General features: G+C 40.0%; 1 protein-coding gene across 1 annotated transcript in view; it reads left to right on the plus strand.

Annotated features, from left to right (window-relative positions):
• CHST15 (carbohydrate sulfotransferase 15) overlaps window positions 1–17,864 on the plus strand; it is a 71,091-nt gene that overhangs the window by 1,946 nt on the left and 51,281 nt on the right. The gene's annotated exons all lie outside the window — the stretch shown is intronic.

Genomic DNA, 17,864 nt, shown 5'->3' on the forward strand with positions numbered 1-17,864 from the left:
CATCTGACACTGGTCAGTCACTGACTTGTGCTTTCTGCTAGTGGTAGTCACTGTTCAACGACAACTTGGTGATGAACTTGAAATGCTTTTAACTTTCCCCTCATTTCCGTCTTCTCCTGTAAAGCAACACATGATAGCAATTTCCTGGGGGGAAAAGCATTGAAAAGTCAGAAAAGCAGGCACATTGCTTTGCATTTGGCATGTGAACCTTTAAAATCCTCTTTTAAGTAGAGTTTTAAAATTGCCCTTCTCACTGCTTCTTAAGTTATTGATAATAACAGTGAGGTGTGCAGTGCATTGTGTCTGTTTCTTAATACACACATCCATTAATTCAGTAGACAGGCTGTTCTACTCAGCATTTACACTCTGTGAAATGAAAGGGGTACTTGATTTTTTTTTTTAAAGAAAAAAATTGCCCTTTCAAAATGTTGTGTGTCTGAAGCAAGGCCTTAGAAGAGTTGCATAATAACTAAGATAATGCAATTTTGTTGCCACCTCGCTGGGTTGCCTGTTGGGCTCAGCACTATAAAACTGAGAATTGCTGATTGGCTAATTACAGCATTTTTATGGTGATTTGTCAGGAAAGAATTGTGAAATAGCCTGTATCTCAAGTGCGGCTTGGCTGTTCTTCCTGCTGCCACCCTCATTTAACTCAAATCATGATAAATATGTCTTCCAGAAAAAGTGTTTATGGGGATAAAACTAGTAAATGTATTCTGATAATAATGAAATATTCATATCAAACTGATGAACTTAATAGTTGTCTGTTGCTGCTGAAACTGGCTTAAGAGTTCATTAACAAGTTCTTATGTACAGTGGTACCTCTACTTATGAACTTAATTCATTCTGGAGGTCTGTTCTTAACCTGAAACTGTTCTTAACTAGATGCGTGCTTTCACTAATGGGGCCTCTTGCTGCCACTGCGCCACCAGCACACAATTTCTGTTCTCATCCTGGGGCAAAGTTCTCAACTTGAGGTAACTGTTCCAGGTTAGCGGAGTTTGTAACCTGAAGCGTTTGTAACCTGAGGCGTTTGTAACTCGAGGTACCACTGTAACACAAAAACTTTAAGCATCTAATCACCATTAAATTTAAGCATTGCTATATTGGTGATAAATGTTTTCATTTTACTATTATGATACTTTGTTCTGTAGACATCTGACCCTTTAGATCATAATTATTGGTAGGCTTGAAAGACAAATACTGGTATCTTTAGCAAAGTCATTCTTGAAGTCTTCACATGAAGAATACTGTCACTTATTTCATTCCATAAACCATGGCTTCAATACTTCTTCCAACAATTTCAGATCTTATGTCAGTGAATATCCATTCTGAATTTATATAGCAGTGAGTTATCTTCATTATGTGAAGCATATCTAAGATATATATCTCTTGTTTCTGACATATAAAGCCATTGGCAACTTGTAAATCTGGGCTAATCAAAGAATGACTCAATTTTGCACATTACTGGTTAGCAATGATTTTTCACGAAGAGTAAATATTTTGGAGAGATGACAGAATAAGATGTGCTTGTTTATTCATTTCTGTAGACAAACATTTCATTGAACAACATTAGTCTTCTGCTTACCGTAATTACGGAGGGGAATTCCTGAAATCACAAGGCCCTATAATTACCAGTTTTCATTAAATGTGCTGAATATAATTGCTCAAAACTGGCTGTCTTATGATATCTTAAAAAGTTTCAGTCCTACTCTTTGCCACTATCTTACTTTCTCCTACAGTTGGGCACTGAGTCAAAATAGTCATTTGGCTTGTTACAAGCCAAGAGAAGAAAATTAATTTACATGCTGAAAAGAATGCTTTGCTTATATAAAGGTCACTGAACACAACAGTATTTATTGTGCTTGGACCCTGAGGGTATCCTGAAAACCATTCCAGTGTTTATAAATATACTCAACATGGAGCCAAAGCCTAATTTCTGAAGTCAGTAATTGTACAGTTTGGAACAGGAATTTCATGCTGGATGTGTGGATAAATGTGCCCCCCACAATCCTTTCTGTCCAGCCTTTGCAACTCCTAGGCCATGCCCCTCTCTCCAGCCCATGGTACTCACTGGCCCTACTCTTCATTCTCTCTGAGTATTTTTGCCTGACTGTCATGCATCCTTGAAATGGTGATGTCTCTTCCTTGTCTGGATGGAAGCTGGAGGTGTGTGGGTGTAGGAACCGCTGACTTTTGCATGACTGGAATGTAGTCATGTTCAAAGATAAGAATCACATCTGTTGCTCTCGCCACTTTTGGTTCTGGCCACCTTCACTTTTGCCTTTGGACCTACCCACCAATGACATGTGGCTCCAGAAAGGTTACCCATGAGAAAATGTGGTCCCAAGGCTGATATAGGTTCTCCAGCCCTTGTTTAGAAAAAGATACAAAATTTAACATCGAAACCAACTTTTATTTACCTTAACTGAAATAAGAATATGGTTAAAACTTTGAATTTGCATTATAAAATGCTTCCAAATCCAATATGAAATCCTGTAACAGGTTTTGTTATCTTTTACCAACAATAAGTGACTTAAGGCTAGCAAGTGAGCAAATTAAGATATTTCAACTATGATATTTCAAATATTTCTTAACAGTCAAAGAAAAATATGAAACTGTGTAACTAAAAAGCATTATAAATAAAGCCTACATTTTAAATATACCTCTTACTTGATATAAATATGCATTTACAAATAGTTTAGGTTAACTTGACTAATTCTCTTCTGCATGTACTGCTTTTGTTGACATTGGCTTTTGATACAATTGATATATTGATAACTTTGCATTTAGTTTTTTGTTGGGGAAGACAAGAAAGTAACAGAAAATGTGGAAACACTGTTAAAATAATATTCAACATTAGGGTAATAGTAGTTTTGAGAAACAAAATATTGATAGTAGTGTCTGCATTTCAGAGAGCATTTTCCATGTCCACCAATATGTTGATGACATAAAACGGATTAAAATATAAGTAATTGAACTGAGGACAGGAGATCCTGATGAAAACTGCTTATCATCAGGTTGGTGGGGAACAGTGACCTATTCAGTCTTGCCTGTGTTCCACTTGAAATGTGTATTTTGTGAGAGAATATGCTCAAAATACACATTTAAATGTAATTTTTCATGCTGGCCAAAGAAAAGCTCTCAGATTAATGTGAAAATGGGGACAGAGAGGATTTGTGGATGAACACATACAAAAGTGACATGAACTGGAAATAGCTTGATCCATCCACCTCTACTTTCAACACTCAGAAAATACTATATAATTGCTAAGTGGTGTTATAATTATAGAATGACCAGTAGTTCCAGCTGATGAAAAAACCTGCTTGTTTTGAGGATAATAGTTCTCAGTTGGCAGCCATCATCATCAAATTCCAAAGCAGCAGTTGTGACCAAACACCAGGGATTGATTTTTTTTTTTGGGGGGGGGGAGAGAATTATTTGGAATAATAATTTACTAGCTTCATCCAACATGATTGCAGTGTGCTTTATTGAGGTGATAATGATGCCCCTGGTACCTTTTGGCTGAGCAGATGCTATTCCACAGAATGTTCATATACATTCTGTCTGCTGAGGGAAGTTGTCTGTGACTTCAGGTTTGGCTGAGGAAACCTTATTTCAAACCCAAAGGACAGGTTGATTTGTTTGGACAAGGCAGGTAGACTGAGTACTAGGAAGCTCAAAAGGAAGAGGTTTTGGAAGAAAGGGAAGGTAGTGGCTGGGAGAAAAAGGGAGTGGTGGCTGGAGGATAGAAGTTCAGCAGGCACTGAAATGAAAAATAAGAGCTGGAAGGAAAATATATTACAGTGGTACCTCGGGTTACAGACACTTCAGGTTACAGACGCTTCAGGTTACAGACTCGCAGCAGTGGGAGGCCCCATTAGCTAAAGTGGTGTCTCAGGTTAAGAACAGTTTCAGGTTAAGAATGGACCTCCGGAACGAATTAAGTTCTTAGCCTGAGGTACCACTGTACTACTACTACTTACTACTACTATATTTAATTAATTATTTTCTTACCCATCCTCCAACATGTGCTCCTATTTTTAAAGAACTATTTAAAAATGCAGTATTAAAACCTAGAGGTTACCAGAGCATAGGCAACAGACATTAGGCTATCCCTGTTCAGATAGAAGTGTAGCTGGGCCGCCAGCCAAGGTGAATGGAAGGCACTCTACACCACTGAGGTCATCTGAGCCTCGAGAGACAGGGATGGTTCCAGAAGAAACGCCAAGCTATGTACCTACTCCTTCAGAGGGAGTGTAACCCCATCGGGAGCCTTCCACCTCCTAGTCATTCATTCTAGGGAACCACTCACTAACATTGCTTCAGTCTAGATTGTGCTGCAGTTTATTGGCTCTCATTGTGTCCATTACCAAGGCAATACATTGGTTCAGCACTCACAATTAGGTCCCCACTTCTCTCTCCCCCCCCTCTCCCTGTTAATATCTCCCCCTATCTCCATAAATCTTTCCCTCCATTTCTGTTGCTGGGGGGACAGATTACTCCAGTGGACAACCCTTTACTGGCTCCATTGGGAACCATACTGGGAACCATTGACTTTAGTTTTAGGAGAAAATGTACTGAAGACATCATTTTGATGAAGACTGAATTTGCACCTCACGTCTGTGACCTTGGGAAGTGTCAGGAATGCCGCCTTCCTCCTTGTAAGTGCCCTTAGTTGCCTCCCCTTGTGCTTTATCTGAAAAGAGTGACTCCCATTGATTTATGGGCAAGAAAATAATGTTAGATTGGCATACGGACAATTAGTTTGCTATTTTTATATATGTTTAGCTGCATATGTCTAGGTATAATTAGAATCCATCCAGTGAAAACCTACTTATATATTCAGACTAATGACATAATCTCTCTTGCATCCGTGCAGAACCTGTGCATATTTAGCTCTTACAATTACCCTCCCTTCACCCTAAGGTCCCAGGGCTGATTACAACCTTGAAACACAGTTTTAAAACACCTTGCAATCTGAAAAATAATGTGACCTAAAGTGTCAGAAGCCAGGGTAAAGAGGTGCATTTTAAGTATTTACCGGAAACTGTATAATGAAGATGTGGGGAGGGTGTGCCACAACTCATATGTACATATATCTGATGTGGATCTCCCTCCTTTCTACCTGCCCTGAGCTTGGTTGGCTATCACTATGCAGGGTCACAGTGGATTATTCTCAGTGCTTCACAGATAACTTTGTACCCTTCACATCCAACCATCAAGCAGCTCAGTTCTATTCAAATTCCCAATACATGTTGGCTGTTGGGTTGCTGAATATGGGGGATAGGAGTATCACATGTGCACTGGCAGGGTGTGCTTCATTGCCCCTGGCGAAGCAGCACACAGCTTCAGAATGGCAATAGTAAGGGGAAGGATCATGCTGTCAGGTTGTCAGCTAATTCGTAGCATTGTTGTGTTTATAGAAAGGTTGCTGATTCTAATCTGCCCTTTGTGTTCCAAGTGCAAGTGATCCTTGAGAAAGTAAATCTGTTAACCTTAATGAAACAAATGTTTTTCTTGGCAGTCCCATAAAAACAGTTTTTCCACATTGCATTTATTAAAGGATGCTTTCTTTGGAAAAAATAATTTTAAAATAATAATACAATGGAAATCATAATTATTTAGATTCCTTGAATATCATCATTACTGAAACATGGAGAATATCCATTTAATTGCTTGGGCTTTAGTACAGCAATCACATTTGATTTCCTTGTATCTCCTGTAATAAATTATAGTACAACATTTCATTCAAACACTACAGGGAATGCTGTTTGCCCTGCTAACTATGATTCATGATATGGTGTTCAAAATTAATTTTATTTATCTCTCATGATAAAAGGAAGCACTTTATAAATGAGTTTTCAGTCTTAGCTTTTTCTTGATTCAAGTCATCTACTCCTACTCTACATTTACTTCTAACTTAACTGAAACTTCTCACTTCTTACCTTCCTTAGTGCTAACTTTTCTGTTGTTGTGTATTCAAGGCATAATTACCCGTAATTTTGGATAAAGGGAGTAGGTGCGCTTCTCCTAGCAGTCATGAGAATCAATTGGGTTTACTTCTGATGTTCCTTAGTCAAGTTAGTTTTAATGCCATACTTGGTTGGTAACTCAAGGTTGGTTGGCTGTTTGTTGGAACTGTTATAAAATCAGTGTGGTTTTTTCCCTATGTGCTTGTAAGCATATATCATAGAATCATAGACTCATAGAGTTTATTTTTTCAAAATGTTTAAGTTGAGAGGGGTGCTTCAAACAGAACTCCTGGGGCATTGCCTAGGGACGAATCATTATGAAAAAAGTCATATCAGTCTAATCTGCAGATTATTTTCTATTTCCCATCTTGCTCCTTGATCTTGGTTCAACCTGTTCTGTTAAAATATACAATTTTAATTAATAGTTAAAATGGTAGGTTTGTATACAAACATTTTGTATTGCATTTGTCCCTGTAATAACTATTTTCATCACCTTCGACTCCTAAAAAATTATTGGCGTATACATCAGTACTGGTGAATAGTCCTTTTCTGTATGAACCTTGTTTTAAATTAAGAAAATCTTACTGAATTAAGTGGATATTTTGTCTTGAATAGGCCTTTCCTTGAACAACAGGAATATTCTGAAGATAACCAGCTACTTAGTTTTGGTGTGAACTTCTAAGGTGCTATAAAACATAACCTCAAGATTAAAGGTAAAGGTAAAGGGACCCCCGACCATTACGTCCAGTTGTGGCCGACTCTGGGGTTGCGATGCTCATCTCGCTTTATTGGCCCAGGGAGCCGGCGTACAGCTTCCGGGTCATGTGGCCAGCATGACTAAGCCACTTCCGGCGAAGCAGAGCAGCGCACAGAAACACCATTTACCTTCCCGCCGGAGCGGTACCTATTTATTTACTTGCACTGTGACGTGCTTTCAAACTGCTAGGTTGGCAGGAGCAGGGACCAAGCAACGAGAGCTCACCCTGTCACGGGGATCTGAACCGCCGACCTTCTGATCGGCAAGTCCTAGGCTCTGTGGTTTAACCCATAGTGCCACCCGCGTTCCTAACCTCAATATTACTGTAATGTTATTTCATTACTTGAGATAAGCGGCCTAGAAAATGGGTTGTAAGGGTCATTTGTCCAACACCTGCTATGGAGAATCTTTTGACCAATATGGGGCTCCAACCCTGAGATTAGGATGGGTTTAGTGTTCAAAATGTTGAATGATTTGACAAAGATTGTGAGGCTCATAAGCACAGAATCATAGAATCATAGGATCGTAGAGTTGGAAGAGACCACAAGGGCCATCGACTCCAACCCCCTGCCAAGCAGGAAACACCATCAGAGCACTCCTGACATATGGTTGTCAAGCCTCTGCTTAAAGACCTCCAGAGAAGGAGACTCCACCACACTCCTTGGCAGCAAATTCCACTGTCGAACAGCTCTTACTGTCAGGAAGTTCTTCCTAATGTTTAGGTGGAATCTTATTCTTGTAGTTTGGATCCATTGCTCCGTGTCCGCTTCTCTGGAACAGCAGAAAACAACCTTTCTCCCTCCTCTATGTGACATCCTTTTATATATTTGAACATGGCTATCATATCACCCCTTAACCTCCTCTTCTCCAGGCTAAACATGCCCAGATCCCTTAGCCGTTCCTCATAAGGCATCGTTTCCAGGCCTTTGACCATTTTGGTTGCCCTCCTCTGGACACGTTCCAGTTTGTCAGTGTCCTTCTTGAACTGTGGTGCCCAGAACTGGACACAGTACTCCAGGTGAGGTCTGACCAGAGCAGAATACAGTGGCACTATTACTTCCCTTGATCTAGATGCTATACTCCTATTGATGCAGCCCAGAATTGCATTGGCTTTTTTAGCTGCCACGTCACACTGTTGGCTCATGTCAAGTTTGTGGTCAACCAAGACTCCTAGATCCTTTTCAAATGTACTGCTCTCAAGCCAGGTGTCACCCACCTTGTATTTGTGCCTCTCATATTTTTTTGCCCAAGTGCAATACTTTACATTTCTCCCTGTTAAAATTCATCTTGTTTCTTTTGGTCCAGTTCTCTAATCTGTCAAGGTCGTTTTGAAGTGTGATCCTGTCCCCTGGGGTGTTAGCTACCCCTCCCAGTTTGGTGTCATCTGCAAATTTGATCAGGATGCCCTTGAGTCCATCATCCAAGTCGTTGATAAAGATGTTGAATAAGACCGGGCCCAAGACAGAACCCTGTGGCACCCCACTAGTCACTCTTCTCCAGGATGAAGAGGAACCATTGATGAGCACCCTTTGGGTTCGGTCAGTCAGCCAGTTACAAATCCACTGAGTGGTAGCATAGTCAAGTCCGCATTTTATCAGCTTCTTTACAAGAATATCATGGGGCACCTTGTCAAATGCCTTGCTGAATAGCAGTCCTATTGTTTATTAGCAGTCCTATTGTTTATTAACTTTGAACATTGTACTGAATAGCAGTCCTATTGTTTATTAACTTTGAATTTCTGCTTGGTAAGAACAAAAATTACCAGTAGGTGCCAGTAGATTTTTTTTTTTTTTAGTGTCATTTCCCAGAGCTGTTATTGCTCTTAGTGCTATTCATGTCTCCCCCCAAGTTTAGTTGAGTTGTTTCTGTAGTTGTACTGTGTCATGGTCTGTGAAGGGCATCTTGTGTCATCTTATGACTGCCTGCATTGTTTCCTTTGGTATATGTAAGGATCTGGTAGTTGAACTTTCTCAAGAATAATATGCAATCACATAAAAATAAGCAAAAAGGAACGATTTTTGCTGGGAGTGATGGGGAAAGCTCTAACTAACTGACTAATTATATGAGCTTACAAAGCAGCCTTCTAGCATACAGAAGACACATGGAAGTTCATTAATTACATTCCTGTTTTTGACATGTTATTGATCATGGTGTGTGAGACACACACTTAATATAACCAGGGCACAGGCTGTATTAGTTGTACAGGCTTGCTCAGTGTTTTGGTTTAGTGCCAGCAGATTAGGTTTGTGCCTTTTTTTGCCACTCACATAGCTATTATGTGAAGGCAAACTTGCGCCAGATGGTAAATGTTATTTCCTGTGAGGCTAAGGGTGGGATCCATGATGCTATTATCATGGACATTAAGAGGAAAAGACAAATGTATACTACACTTTCCGGGGATTACTTTTAAGAAACACATCCTGAAAATTATTGGCAGATCTCTCCCATCCCCTTCTATTCCTGAAATGCTGTGAAAAATTGTGACTCTTTTAGGAAGAATGAGTTCTTGAGAAGACACACCAATTCTAATGGCCAGAGTTTTAGAGAATTAACTGTTTGGGATCTAGGAAAGGTAAAATGAATGGATGAAAATGGCTAAAAAGTAAACGTATGGTGTGTACCTGTTATGCTAACATCTCACTTGCTATATATGTGTTCTGCTTTCAAAGGGGAGAGAAGCACTCACACAAGTGCAGTAGGCAAGCATTTGATTTAACAAAGGTGCTGCCTTGTCCCCATCCCTGCTGTCTGCACACTAGAAATCATAATCACATAAGTTGCTTATTTTCTTCGAAATACTTATATAATTCATCAAAGTTTCTAGTGTGGTTCACAAAAAATGTGATAAAATACAAAACTGAATTACAATAAAATAAATAGCAACACAATAAACAAATACAGTTAAAAGCCTTGGGGAATACAAATGACTTTGCCTGGTGCTGAGAGGTAAGCATGTTGCAGCCAGTCAGGTCTCCCTGGGGAGGGTATTCAGATTGAGTAGATTCAATCTGTGGTCACCCAATAGCCTTGCCTTGAATGGCAAGGATACCTTGAGCAGAGCTACAACACATGGACAGTTTCGAATGGGAGCAGATGTCATGTCAGGTACTTGTGTCCTAAGCCATATGTGGTGTTAAAGATAAACATCACCACTTTGACTCATGCTCAGAAATGGAGGGTAAGACAATGAAGTTCCCTCAATATCCTTATATTGTTTAATCCCTATGCTGCACTGAACTTTGTAGCACTGCATTTGTGTGGAATTGTATTGAGTAGTGTCTGTTCTTTTCTTGCTTAAAATAGAATTCCCCCCTCCCCAACTAGCTTACTGGCTGGTGTGCCCTTAAAGTCTTCCTTGACATATTGTCAGAATTTAAGTTTTAAAAGTTGTAGATTCCTAACTTGACAAAGAAATCAGAACCATTTCCTGTACAAGGAAAAATGAATAGTTCAGTTAAATTGGGGCAGCCATTCCACTACTGAGGAGATTATCCAGATTATGATCTTCTATCACATTTGCAGTGAACATGAACTGTTTCTCTTTCTAACTTTGTATAGTTACAAAGCATGCATGGCAGTTCTTTCCTTTATGCTGTGAAAAAATATGTCATCAGTTTCTGTTAAGTCTTCTAGATTTGATAACAACAGTAGCTGGAATCTGCAATGTCTTTTTACCAGTTTTTGACAATAAACTATGTTGGTTCAAAATGTGATAGTTTTTGCATTGAGTCGCTGACTTTTATCTACCCTGTAATGTGTGCTTTTTGGACATTGGCGTTTCATGATATGAACACATCGTGCAATTCCACTCCTCCTTCCTCTGTTTTTCCTACCGTGGGGAATGTGTGTTTTGACCAAACAAGAAAAAAACAAACAAATCTGGTTCAACCATTAAATTTAAAATAGATTCAGGAGCTGATATCACAGTTATTTCAGATAAGGCCTACACAGGGTTCAAGGATCCAAGACATGCATACAGCAGAAACCATTTTACATAGTTCTGGATAATTCACCACAATACTTCTTGTAAGGCTTTTTGCAATACATTCCCCATCTGTTCAAATAGTTTCGATATTACACACACACACACACACACACACACACACACATATATAGAAGGCCACAAAACACAGAGTATCTCAGGTTGAAGAAATGAGTCAGAATAAATCAGGCTAGCAGTAAAGAGTTCACATTAGTGAATTCACTGTCACACTTGACAGTTTTCCCTTGTAGGTGTTTCCCTCCCCCCCTTCCAAAACTATATTGGCTTTTAAACTGTTTCAGTGAATTGCTAGATGTGTGATGTGTAATCAAGTAACATGAACTTCAGGTGACTCAGAGATGCATAAAAATATACAAACCAAAGTGCATTTTGTAAGGCTATTTTAAATACATATATTGACAGTAATCTGCAAGGAAGTCTTCAAACATTTTGGATAACAAATTCTGAAAATATGCCTAAGAAAGGTATGGCTGTTTTAGTGCAAAGTAAAGCATCTTGGCATGCATATATAAATCAAAGTTTCCTTCCACAATGGTGCTATCACCACATACCCCAAAAGCATATGGTACAGCAGTGGCAGATCTTGGGGTCTCAAATTTCAGCAGCACCATGTGCAATGCCAAAATCCAGCACCCCCACCTCTCATTCTGCCTCTCACCTTCCAGTCTATATAATAGTTGTGGTGCCCCTGTGATGCCCCCGAAGCTCTAGGCCCAGTGCGACTAAATCGGTCATGCTCATCTCAGTCTGCCTATGGGTACAGACCTGCTCCCACAGTACCACATCTCCAGCAATTATCTGAGGTTGGTTCAGAGTTGATGAAGTGATGAGGCTTCCAATTGATTTTTTAATTCAACCCACCCCCCCACCCCCGGATTCACCTGATTTTTAAGACCCAGCAAGGAAACCTTTATATCTGATGCAGAGAGTGTAAGGGAGTATGGGCTGGCATTTTGATGATAGCGATATATCATTACTGTGAAAAACATTTGAGCATGAGCCAAACCAATTCCACAATAAACTGCCATGTGGAAGCATCCAGAAGACAGCTTTCTGTATCCTATACACAGACAAAGATACTAATCAGGATCACTTGTAGCTTAGGTCTGTAGTCCCATGCTATAGAACAAAGTGGGATAAAAAGATAAAGCGAATGGAGTGAAAGAAACAACAGAGGGTGAAAAAGAAAAAAAGTGGAGAGTTATTTTTTGATGCGTAGGAGTATGCAGCTGTAAGTCCAGTAAGAAGTCCACCGCAGTAACTAAAATACATATTGTGCAGTTACAATGTTTAACTTCAGAAGCCAGATATGGTGTTAGCTTTCAATGTAGTCTGATAGATGGCATAATTCACTTTTCGCTACAGAGCTTAGCAGTAACACTTAAAATGCCACTTTTCTGCTTCATATGTCTTTTGTTTCCCCAGTCATCAGAGATGGTCATTTTCCATAACATTTTCCATAACAGAATTTACAGCTGCTGTTGTTTCCCAGGTACTATTTAGTTAAGTAGTTGTAGGACGCAGGTGGTGCTGTGCTGTGGGTTAAACCACAGAGCCTAGGACTTGCTGATCAGAAGTTCGGCTGTTCGAATCCCCGCGATGGGGTGAGCTCCCGTTGCTCGGTCCCTGCTCCTGCCAACCTAGCAGTTTGAAAGCATGTCAAAGTGCAAGTAGATAAATAGGTACCGCTGCTGCGGGAAGGTAAATGGCATTTCCGTGCACTGCTCTGGTTCGCTAGAAGCGGGTTAGTCATGCTGGCCACATGACCCGGAAGCTGTACGCTGGCTCCCTCGGCCAATAAAGTGAGATGAGCGCTGCAACCCCAGAGTCGGCCATGAATGGACCTTTACCTTTACCTGTAGGATGTGGGTACAAACTATTGTGGGATTCCTACAGAGACCTAAAGTCTGTGTGCAGATAATGTGTGATGAATTTATAGACGTACTATGTGTCTCAGAAACATCATGGATTCAGTGGCAGCTGATAAGGTGGGGGCAGTAAACACCAGTGACCAATATCAGGCAGAGACTGAACGGCAAGAGAGCTTGGACCCTTTCTGATGAGCATCTGTTGGAGGAAGGAAGTGTCTTTTGCAGGATGACACAAGAGCACAGCTGGTGAATAGCCAGCAGCACCCTGAAATTGTATGGTCCAATGGTCTTGGCGACCTGTGGCCGTTCAAATGTTGTTGGACTTCAACTCCCATCAGTGCCGGCCAGCATGGCCGAAGGCGCATGACTATGAGAGTTGTAATCCAGCAACAACCTCATCCTTGGTGTATAGGGTGCTGCCTAAATTGCCACCAGCCTTGGTTCCCCTAAGGTTATTGGCAAATTCATAGGGCTCCTTCCCCCTCTTACAGCCACTCAGAGGCTGTGGCTGTTTATCATTTTCTGCCCTACCTCATGGGCTGGCACTGCAAGAGTAAAGTGCTTGTCTTTATCAGCAAGGTAGTGAAAGCATAAGAGCAGTGTGTTGTAACTGTTCTTTTAGGTTTCTTGATATTTTATGAGTAGCTTTTAGCTGAATGTCACTGCAATTCAGTTTTGTTAAATCAAATTTAAGTAATTTTATGATTGAAGCATTTTCCGTGAATGTCTCCTCCACAGCCACTCACTAACAATTATCCAACACAGTTTTAGCACATCAAAATGTTCTCACTAAATAATATATAATTTTTGGATGGCACAAGCTACAATTTGGAGATATCTCATTCTGGCACTATACAATGAAATGTATAAAAAGCTTCTGCCAGGATTTAATAGTTACTTAATAGTAGCCTTTTAAGTGGGCACAATAATTTCCTAGTCTTTCAGGCTTTTATCCTCCAGCACTGGAACATTGGGTTGTAAATTGCAAAAGCATTCCAGAATCTGTTCTAAAATATTTTGTGTTCATTTGTATACTCATCCCTGAGGAGGTTTTTTCTCGTTTAATTTGATCCCCTTTATTTTAAAGTTATTAGGGGTGGGGGTGGGAGATAAATGTAAGATAAAGACAGAGCGCATCATTGTCTGCATCAGCTGGAAGTACCACAATAATGTTGTGCTTCTGTTACACAGTTGCAATTATCAAGATGATTTTTAGTTAATGAATAGTTATACCTTTAAAAAAGATATTTGCATATATGTTAGGATGTAGAATCATTTCACAATATCTACACAATTTAGAGTGGTAGAATTGTGCACTTTCCAATTGAATCAAGATTTCTTACACATTAGGAATATAGGAAGTTGCCTTCTACCAGGTCAGATTACTTGTACATCTGATTCAGTGCTGTCCCCTTGACAAGCAGCAGTTCTCCAGGGTCTCTGGCCAGGGATATTTCCCATCATTTGAAGAAGAGTTTGGATTTGATATCCCACTATATCACTACCCTAAAGAGTCTCAAAGTGGCTAACAGTCTCCTTTCCCTTCCTCCTCCACAACAAACACTCTATGAGGTGAGTGAGGCTGAGAGACTTCAGAGAGTGTGACTGGCCCAAGGTCACCCAGCAGCTGCATGTGGAAGAGCGGGGACGCGAACCCTGTTCAGCAGATTATGAGTCCACTGCTCTTAACCACTGCACCACACTGGCAGTTCTCTGATCCTTTTAAGTAGAAATTCCAAGTATTGATCTGCATGCAAAGCACATGTGACTCCATTAAGCTATGGTCCCTTGTCCTGTTGTATCTTGAAAGAGCAATAAAAATATAGCCACAACACATAATATATGTGGAATTAGTAACAAGTCAGTACAGTATTACTTCAAGCATTTAAAGGTAGCAGAATGTAGGTAAAACCCTTGTCTTACTGAAATCCAGTGTGTGCTACCAAAGGAAATAGGGATGTGTATATTTGAAGGACACAGAGACATTGCACATCATTAGCCATTAATACAGAGGGTGTAGCCATAGAGTCTGAAATCTGTTCAAAGCCAGAAATTGGGAATCCATGAGCATGGCATGTTTAGAAAGTTGGCAATGCTTGGGTGTACCAATTTTGGGTGTACCGTATTGTTCATACAATACACAGTTTAATGCTCTGTCTTTTTCAGAATCTGGAAAAGCAAATCTTTTTTTCAATATCTGGTTCTAGAGCTCATGACTACACATTTAAAGGCCATTTATTTTAAACAAACATAAAAGTGGCCTAAGTGTAGGTCTAGTCCAAGATAACTGCACTTAGTTTCCATTTGAAGAAATGAGATTTAAGATGATGCTAATTTGCCCCATTGATTTTATTGGGACCTAAGTTCAACTAACTCCCTTTGAACCCAACTTTAGATAAGAAGACTAGCCATCTGGCCTGGTTCTGACTAACACTTAGAGCAACAACCAGTTGTCATTGGACTCCAGCTCCTGTCAGCCCCAGTTAGCATGGGCATTGGTTAGGGATATTGAGAGATGGAGTTGGGCAACAGGTGGAGGACATTAAAGTGGCTGTCCTTGAGCTATAGTACGGGAACAACCATGGATAAAACTATTTGGTTACATACCACACCAGTGTTGCTCTGTAGAAAATGTCAGGAAAAAGGCTTAGCCCAGGTGGGTCCAAAACATGCAATTTTTTGGTGTTCCCATATGACTTATTTATTTTGGTAAGGGTACATTTAGATATGTAATTCCCACCTGTAGCCTTAAACTGGAGGTGGCCAATGTGGTGTCCTCCAGATGATATGTACTACAACTCTCATCTTCTGTGACTATTGGTCATGCAGGTTGGAGCTGTTGGGAGTTGTAGTCCAAATTACATGGAGGGTACCTTATTAGCTATCTCTGCCTTAAAGAGTATAGGCCAGGAAATGTTTCACCTCTTGATTTGCATTAATTTACACATGATAATCTGTACAACAGCCTGCTATCATCATCATCATCATCATCATAATCATCACTTTTATTACTACCATCACCACCAACTGAGTTCATGACTGAGGTAAGATATGACTCACAAATCTGCTCATATCTTAGTGTCTATAACATTAGGCTGCACTAACTTTTAGTTTTCACTGCACTTTTATTTAGGACTAGTTGTGATTTTACACCTAGTATGTTCTAGTTAACATCAGGAGTGAGCAAAGGAAATAACTGTTGTTTTTGTGTTTAATCAGAAGTGGAAAGATTGTTCCCTCTTTCAGGAATGAGGAACATTCAGCACTGAATGGATATTCCATGAGGCTGGCTGTTAATTTGCATATTTTGGTTCCATGTGGTTTTGCACAATTTGCATATTGATGCAAAGCAGGAGATGGAGAACATGTTGTACCATGTTCTTGTTCTAATTCAAAAAAGTGAAAAATGTGAGTCTGTTGTTTGAGAATCTTCATATGGGTTTAGAGATCATGCATTTATTTGAATTTTTAAAAATTTTCAGACCTTTTAGTGTTTCCCCTGTTTTATTCCAAAACTTACCTCTGTTACTCTTGATGTACGTCCCAAAGGTCATCAGTTGTTCAGTATCTAGTGGCAAACCTCTTGCATCTCCTTCCTCGAGGATGATCTTTGTAGAGCTTTTATTAACATTTAGATATTTATTATATTATTTTAAGCTTGAAGCTACCGTATTTTAAGTAAGTTTGAATAGCTAAGACCTCTCTCCCTCTTCTGGTTGAACTGTTTAAAGACAACTTTGCTGTTTTAACTATATAATATAATATAATTTCTATACTAATTCCAAATTGAGTCTTCCTGTGCTTATGTAGTTATAACTGCATTAATTATGGACAGGCGAGGCAGACCAGAAGACTAGGGGTAAGTTTGAGATACTCACAAGTAAATAAGAATTGCAGGAAAAATTCCCAATATGCAAGAGAGACCTGGTCTGAATAGAGACATTGGATTCTTATCTCATTATACATGATAAAGCTATTTTTAGCCATCTCGCCCCTTGTTTTTTCCTGAAAGACCAATTGCAGTTGTTAACAGTCGTCAACAGTTGTCAGCGTTTACCACACCTATCAGCCAATCACCCATTCCCACCACCCTTCTGAGTAATACCCCTCCCCACCCTCTCACTCTATAAAAGGGTCTGATGACTTATGTTTCAGTGTATCTGAAGAAGTGTGCATGCACACGAAAGGTCATACCAATAACAAACTTAGTTGGTCTCTAAGGTGCTACTGGAAGGAATTTTTTTTATCCCAAAAAGCAAATTACTCAAAAAGCCCCATGATAGCTCAATGGATTGGAAGGTTGAGAGATGAAGAGGGGTGGGTGGAAACTGACATCTTGGTGGGAGGGAAGAAATGCTGAAACTGCTAGAGCAGGAGAACAGGGACATTCTGAGTACCATCTCATTCTGGATAAATAGCTTCCTGGTTCACATCAAGAAGCTGTTTTTATTGTTCCCCAGAGGTGAAAAAGGGAGCTGACATAAATAGAGTAGTTAAATAATTTAATGTATTTGGGAGCATAAGTACGTTCATCTCACCTTACGCTCTCCTTTCCACATACAAAACCCCCCAAAGAAACCCAAAATGGGGTGGGAAGCCACACACATGTTCAAATGGAGATCACGCCCTCAGAACAGTCCAGTGAGGACCGAGCATGGTCTGTGAGCATGGAATGCTGGCTGCTTGACTGCAGGGGAACAAAAATATGAGAAAGTAAGGGATGGAATGGAGTGGCTTGAAACCTGAACAGAAGCACTCAACATTTCAGCATTTTGTTGCAGGGTTCCACTTTTAATTGCTTAGTGTGTGTAAAAATATACTTGACTTTGGTGCCAGAGTTCAAGATTCCAGATTTGGTAGAGGTATATGATTTGAAGAGAACTAGCATGCCCATATGAAAAAAACAGTAGCAAAGATGTACCGTATTTTTTGCTCTCTAAGACTCACTTTTTCCCTCCTAAAAAGTAAGGGGAAATGTGTGTGCGTCTTATGGAGCGAATGCAGGCTGCACAGCTATCCCAGAAGCCAGAACAGCAAGAGGGATTGCTGCTTTCACTGCATAGCGATCCCTCTTGCTGTTCTGGCTTCTGAGATTCAGAATATTTTTTTTCTTGTTTTCCTCCTCCAAAAACTAGGTGCATTTTGTGGTCTGGTGCGTCTTATAGAGCGAAAAATACGGTATATGTTCCCAAAATATTCACATTTTGCTCACAAAATGTTGTGCTAGTGATGTCAGCATGAAAATTGCAGCTGCTGTG

Source organism: Podarcis erhardii, assembly GCF_964252035.2.
Source record: "Podarcis erhardii genome assembly, chromosome: 5".
Classification (NCBI taxonomy): domain Eukaryota; kingdom Metazoa; phylum Chordata; class Lepidosauria; order Squamata; family Lacertidae; genus Podarcis; species Podarcis erhardii.